We start from the raw sequence: 7,909 nt of genomic DNA on the forward strand, positions 1-7,909 counted from the left end.
TTATATGCAATATAAATTACAATATTTATCATAACGTGTATGTATGTTCGAGAATTTGATGGCACAAAAAAAAAATGTTGCTATCAATATTTTTGTTAGGTAATTGATTACATGAGTGAATATATATTTTTTAAAAAAATCTTAAATTTGACTAAAACTTTTTAAAAGAATATATTTTAATCTATATTTTAAAACTAAGTTCAAGAGGAATAATTTATTAGTATCCCAAAATGCTATCTAAAAATAATACCAATTAATTATATATTATTTTAAAATTCTTTTAGTGAAATGATTTTTTTATTTTATCTTTCTTTATTTTTTTTAATTTGGTATTTAAATGTCAAAAATTTTCTCAAGTCTTCTTTAATAGTTTCATTTTAACTTAAGAAATTTTCTCATCTCCACAATAATAAAAAAAAAATCACTTATTCTCTTCAAAAAGCTTTATCAACATATTAATTTGATATTTTATGAAAAAAATACTTACTTTTTATTTTTAATTCTACACAACCTTTATTTCATAATTTTTTAACAACCTTTATTTATATTTATAAAATATTTTTTCTTAAATTAATATTTTATTGAAAAGTAAATAAAAATTCTTTTTATTAGAATATTTTTAAAATCTTTTCAACACAAGAAAATTCCTCAAATAAAATTTCAAGAAAATCATCCTTGTGATTTCCTTCCAATTTCATTATTAGAAAAAAGTTTTATTTACTTCTAACATTTTATAAAATTTAAATGACAAAAATTAAATTTCTTAAATTAATTATTAAATATTATATTAAAAAATAATAAATCAAAATATTCCCAAAATTCTTCCAACACTTTTGTTAAGATTTTCAAAAACCCATCACTTGTGAATTTTTTTTAATTTCATCATTTGGGAGAGTTTTCACTTATTTTTAAAAATGAATTAAAATCCCATGATGTAAATAAAAATATTATAAAAAAATTAAATTTGCAATTTGTTTTTTGGCTAACTTATATGTTTTCGTTTTTAATTTTTTATGTTGTCAAATAATTAAAATGTTCTTAATTTAGAAATTTAAATATACATAAAATAAAATAATAAAATAAAATGAAGAAAATAAAGAAAAAAACATTTTAACACCAATGGATTAGTCTTAACTGTGTTGGCACACGGATCACAAGTGAGTTTGGTTCACTCAAAACGGTGTCATTTCACTCTTATTTAAATATTCAATCTCAGTTTTTAGTTTTCTTATTTTCTTCTCTTTATTCCTCTTTTTCTCTCTTCCTTCTCTTAAAAAAGATTTTTTTAGTTTCTGTTGATTTTCCTGTGTTTGTTATTTGTAGCTTGCTGTTGATTCTTATCTTTTATAAAAAAAAAAAAAAAATTAATCTCAATTCCAATAGGAGTCTAAATAAAAAGGAATTTCAATTAAAAAAAAATTACATATTATTTTTTTTGGAATATCAATTCAAAAAACAATATTTAAAAAGACCCAAACAAAATAAAATATCCACAATATTCAAAATCATATATATTTTTAATTATCAACTAAATTTTACACTTACATGCAATTACCCTACTATTTTATTTGAATTTGGCATATCTTTTTACTTTATATTTATCAAAGTTATTTACTATTTTTCTCAGCTTTTAATTATATTAAATTTTACATTGTTTTAAATATATGTAAGTAATAATTTTACCAAATCTAAAATTTAAATTTTGATAAGGTATGATCAACAGTGCCAAACCCTAAAAAGTGCCACGTGCAGTGTTCAAGTTTTTTTTTTTTTTTACTTTTTCTTTTAAACTAGTTAATAAATTTTTTAAAAATTATGAAATACATATCTTTAAAGATTTTATTTTTTATGTGTGAGATCCACTTATATCAGATTTTCTTTTTTTTTTTAAATTAATAAATATTTTTTTAAAATTTATTTGATACCAATAGTATGTTAAATTTTTTTTTCTTTATTTACATTTTTATTTCTTTTTTTTATATATTTAACAAATGATTTTTTTATTTTTTTTTGAGGGACCCAATTAATATCAAGAATATGTCACAAGTTAAGTTATTTGACTGCTTTTTTGGTTTTTTTCTTTTTTTTTTCTATTTAATCTCCCTTTTTATAAAAAAATATTTTAAACTTTTTAAAAATAGAGCTCATTTGATGATTATTTAAAAAATAATTTTTTTGTTATTTTAAAACAATTGATGATTTTTGAAAAAAATACTGATAAGGGTGTGATGTCACATCCAGATTTACTTTTTTTTTTTCTTTTTTATGCTTTTTTAATCTTTCTTTTTATTTTTTAAAATCAATTATATAAATTTTTTTAAAAAAAATATCATTGCAATTATCACGTGATAACTCAACTTTTTTTATTTTTTTGCTTTTTCCATTTTTAGCTTTTTTCTTTCATTTTTTTTATTTAATATCATTTTTTTGTGTAAAAAACAAACAAATGCATAAATGTGGCACTTTATTTCTTTTTTATTATTTATCATTTATTAATTAATCAAATTATTATTTAATATTTTAATTTAAAATTGATATTTTAAATTCAATTAGGGTATCTATATAGTATCCAAGTAAACTCACTTCTTCTTTTTTCCTTTTTTATGCTTGTTTTATTAAATTAAATTTGTTATAAAAAATAGGATAATTGAGATATCTACATTGTACCACATTTGTCCTTTTTTTGATTTCACCTTTTTTATAATTTTAATTAGATAAATTTTACAATAAAAGATTCTAATTGATAAAGTTGCCGAAACAATATGTATTGATGGATTTTAATCCATCCTAATTTGATAGAAAATTATTTTTTTAAATAGATATTGAGTTAAGATGTTTCTAACATTTTCTATAAGATATGACATTGAAGCTAAAGCATGTTTGAGGTACTTTCTTACGACTCATTTTGGGATATATATAAAAATATATATCTTATTATTAAATTAATTTTATATTTAAATATGTATTATATTAATAAAATTATTATTTAACATTTTAATTTTAAAAAATTATTATTTTAAACTCAATAAAGGTGTTCATACGTCACATTTTATGAATTTTTTTTTATTTTTTATAATTTAGATATCCATATATCACCCCTATTTGGTTTTTTTACTTTTCATCTTTTTTCTAATTATAAATTTTTTTAAAAAATAGTGAATAGATAAGGTAAAATAAAATTTTTTTTATTGGTAACATTTTTTTTATAAAAATAATACAATAAATTTCAATCCATCTCAATTCAATATGTGTAATTTTTTTTAAATTTTAGTATTAAATTAAGTCAGGTTCGTTTTTATATAAAAAAAATGAGAACAAGTCAAAAGTGAATTTATAATTATTTGTTGGTTTATATAAAAATATATATTTTATTATTTATTTATTTTTATATAAATTTTATAAAAGGATAATTATAATCAAGGTGCCCACATGACTCCATTTATTTATTTCCTTTCATATTTTAAAAATTTTTTTAATTAAATTAATTTTATAATAAATAAATTGATTGATAAAAATAATAAAATAATAAATTTTTATTCCTCTCAGTTTAACATGATTCTTTGTAAAAGATTAGTATCGAATTAATCCAAGATAAAAGATTAATTTATATTCTTACGTGTCACCATTTAGATTTTTTTATATCTTTTACTTTTTTATTTTTTTAAAATTAAGTAACTTTTTTTTTTTGAAAAATCAATAAATATGAATGACAAAATCACAGCTTTTAGCACGTGATAAGGTACGGACACTCGCGTAATATAAATTAATTATCGAAAAATTCAACCTACAGCTAGCAAGTGTCTGGTACAAGCTGCTGTTTAGGACAATTTAAATTGCCGACAATAGGACAAAAAAATCCGTTCACTCAATTAAATTAATTACCTGCTATTTAATGAATACCAAAAATTTGGCAAAAGGACAAATAAAAGTACATATGGCCAAAAAAAAGATAAAAAATTAAATTACAAAATTGATTAAATACTTCTTTTTTATCACGTTAATTATAGAGATGATAAATCAAGATGCAATACTAAAAGATATATGATTGATTATGTGATGCATCTTAATTTATCTGATTTATAATTTATGCGATACGATAAATTTATCAAATAATTTTGTAGTGAAATTAAAAAGAGATTTTTCGTTATAATATAGATTAATAATATTGAATTTTATTATTATATTATAATTTTTCTAAATTTTGTTGTTTTTTAATATAAAATAAAAGAACTGAATGAAAATTTTTCTTTTGCATTATAACAAAATTAGTATTGCATAATCTATCTCAATTATATTATTTTTATTTAAAAATTACTTAAAAAAATAACAACAAAAATTTACCATTTAAAATAACAAAACATTATTTCAAATACTTTGTTTCAATTATAATATATATCCTCAACAAATAAATAGAAGATTAAGCCAAATGCTACCTGTAGGATGGATAAACTTCAAAATTCATATCCTATTTGTTTTCTTTTTCGAATATGAGGACCACTGCATAACAAATGCAAATGGCGACCCATCTTTCGTACGTAATATATTAAAATAATCAGTGAGTTTCTAAATGAAATTGATTAATAAATTGTAACGAATTTGTATTTCATATATTATTATTGTATAAATTTTATACATTATTAATAAATTAAATAATATTATTTTATTAATAAAATAAATTAAATAATATTATTTTATTAATAAATAAATTTTAAAATTAATATTTATTTATTAATAAAATAATATTATTTAATTTACTAATAATATATAATATTTATATATTAATAATATATCAAATATAAATTTAAATATATTATCATAACATTTAGATCCGGAGATCTGTCACTAGACATTTACTTAAAGAGTCCCACCAATCTTTTTTATCTAAATGCGATTGGTCACCTAAAGAATTTATCATTTCAAAGAACATCTAAGTTTAAATGTCCCTGAAAGAATAAGTTTAGGTTTACTAACTAAAACAGGGTTCGGGAGTTCGATTATGTGTAAGAAAGGTTATAGCACCCTCACAACGCCCATCAAAAAATAATATCAGCTTAATTTTGTGTTATCTAATAAGCCTTAAAAATTTACCAAGTAATTAGTTGTTGAAAATTATTTTCAATTGACTCTAATACTTTTAGCAAAAAATTGATAAAATTCCATCACCTCAAGAGTGTGTAAGAAAACTACTGTTTCACTTGCAGAGGATCTATCGTCGGATTCTTTAACAATAAAAAAAAATTCAAGAAAATAAAAAGGAAAAAATGATTGCTTTTATGCAGAGAAAATTGATACTTTTAACTTTTCTCCAAAAATGTTTTCTTGAAACTTTAATTTTGAGAAAAATTGATACTTTCAACTTTTCCTCGAAAAAAAACTTTTTTTGAAAATTTATTTTTAAGAAAAATTGATACTTTCAACTTGAAAAATTAATACTTTCAACTTTTTTCCAAAATTATTTTTTGAAAAATTTATTTTCAAGAAAAATTGATACTTTCAACTTTTCCCAAAAAATATTTTTTTAGAAAACTTTATTTAAAGAAAATAAAATTATAAAAAAATAAAAATAAAAAATAAAAATAAAAATGAAACTAAAAATAAAGGAAAATAAATAAAAATAGAAAAAAATATTAAACAAATCTAATCTAATTAATAAAAAAAAATAATAAAAAAATATATAAAAAAATAAAATAAAAAAAACCTGGAAACGGCTCGGCTGACGGCTCGACTTAAGGAAGAAAAACGGCTCGAAGAAGCGGCTCGGCTCGGCTCGCACTCGGGTTGAACGCTGGTCAAAAGTGGGTCGACGCTTGAGTCGGGTCGGATCTTGACAAAATGCACGGATTCTCTAGGTTACTTAACACAGAGACGACGTCGTTTTGAGAGGGTATATAAGGTTGAAGGTCAGTTTTTTCAGCAGAAGCCCTTCTCCTCTTCTCTCTCTTCCCTTCTTTCTTCTCTCTCTTCTCTCTAAAACCCGAAGAACTTCGGTTGAATATTCATCAGATTCTAAAAAATTTCATCGAAATCTGAGTTTTTCGTCGAAAGTTCACCGAAAAATTAGTCGATTTCTGGAAGTTCCTGTCGAAAACTGGGCAGCTGACCAAAAAATTTAAACTTGGCCGGAATAGTCACCGAAAAATTCAACTTTCATAAAAAAAATTCAATTTTCGCCGAAAAATTCAATCGAAATCTGAAAATTTTTCAAAAATTTCCCACCAATCCCTAGAGCTATTCTAACGCCTCTAAACCTTTTTTTAGCTTTTAAACCTTCTTTGTGTGTTCTTTCCTCTTAGCCAGTAACTCATTTCTGTGTATTTTTCCTTTGATCTGTAGGTCCTTTTATAGGGATTGATCAGAAGAGTTTTTGATCAATTCCAACTCCTCTTTGGAGTGGGATTCAATCATTAAATCCGATATGGACTCTGATTGAATGCCTATTCATGGTAGGATTCTTCAAAATTCAGCCAAAAAATAAAAAATGTTAATAGATAATTAAAAAAAATAATCAAATAAATTATAATATATAATCAGATAAATATATATATATATTAACAGAAAAGAAAAAAAAAGAAAAGAAAAAAATAATAAAATAAAATAAAATTTAAAATACAAAATAAAAAAAATAAAATGGGCTTACCCATTTAGACCAGACCCAATTGATTCGGGCCTGGACCAAATTAAGTGTCTACAGCTGCCTCTCTTTGCATATTTTTTAGGAAACAAAAATTGCACAAAGACGTAGACACCAATTCAAAACTCAACTCGACCTCTTTTTTCATTTTTTTTTGTTGTGTTAAAGATTTGATCAAAACTCCTCTAAGCAGAGGCTCAACGACTTTGAAGATAAATAAAACTCCTCTAATCAGAGGCTTAACGACTTTGAAAAATAAATAAAGTTCTTCTAATTAGAGGCTCAATGACTTTGAAGATGAATAAAGCTCCTCTAATCAGAGACTCAATGACTTTGAAAAATAAATAAAGCTCCTATAATTAGAGGCTCAATGACTTTGAAAATTAAATAAAGCTCATCTAATCAGAGGCTCAACGACTTTAAAAAAATAAATAAAGCTCCTCTAAGCAGAAGCTCAACGACTTTGAAAAGTAAGTGGCTCTTCTAATCAGAGGCTCAACAACTTTTGAAAAGTAAATGGCTCCTCTAATCAGAGGTTCAACAACTTTTAAAAATTAAATGGCTCATTTAATCAGAGGCTCAATGACTTTTGAAAAAGTAAAATGCTCATTGACAATAATGTCCAAAGGAATTGAAGATCGTATTTGAAGGAATTTCAGGAGATTATGCCCAAAGGTCTTATAAATCAACCCTGATACCAAAAGACATCATATTTCAAGGATTAGAAACTTACCTGAAGAGCTTTTTTTCTCAAATTTGAAAATGTCTTCACATCTGTCTATGTGGGATTTTGGAATATCCCTATTTCTTGAATTTATGTAGTATATGCTATGTAATGCATATGAAATTCAATGCATGTTATGCAAATGTTGGCTAATTAACTCCTATTCGATTGTTGTACTCAAGTTTCTTGGGCCTCGAACCCTTTGATTCTTTAAAAACCAGATTACGCTGCTCTTTTAAGATCAAGCCAGTGTAGCTCTCAATCATCTCTTTCACTCACATTCTTTCTGTAAAAAATCTCTTTCCAAATTCAATGTCCTTATCAGGAATTGAACATCTTAATCCTGCCTTCATCACTCTTGACTTATTCAATGTAATGTAAAAATCTTTTATGCCATTATTCATTCATCAATCATTATTTCAAACTCAAAAAGTAAGAATGCATTTGCACATTTCTTCCATTGTAGAGTATTAAGAGGAAAAGAATAAGAATGGTTGAGAAACCGTCAACAGAATAAGGACACAAAGAATGAAATAAAATGTCTTTATTAACCA

Source organism: Durio zibethinus, chromosome 26, assembly GCF_047325235.1.
Source record: "Durio zibethinus cultivar Kanyao isolate XHJ-2024 chromosome 26, ASM4732523v1, whole genome shotgun sequence".
NCBI lineage: Eukaryota > Viridiplantae > Streptophyta > Magnoliopsida > Malvales > Malvaceae > Durio > Durio zibethinus.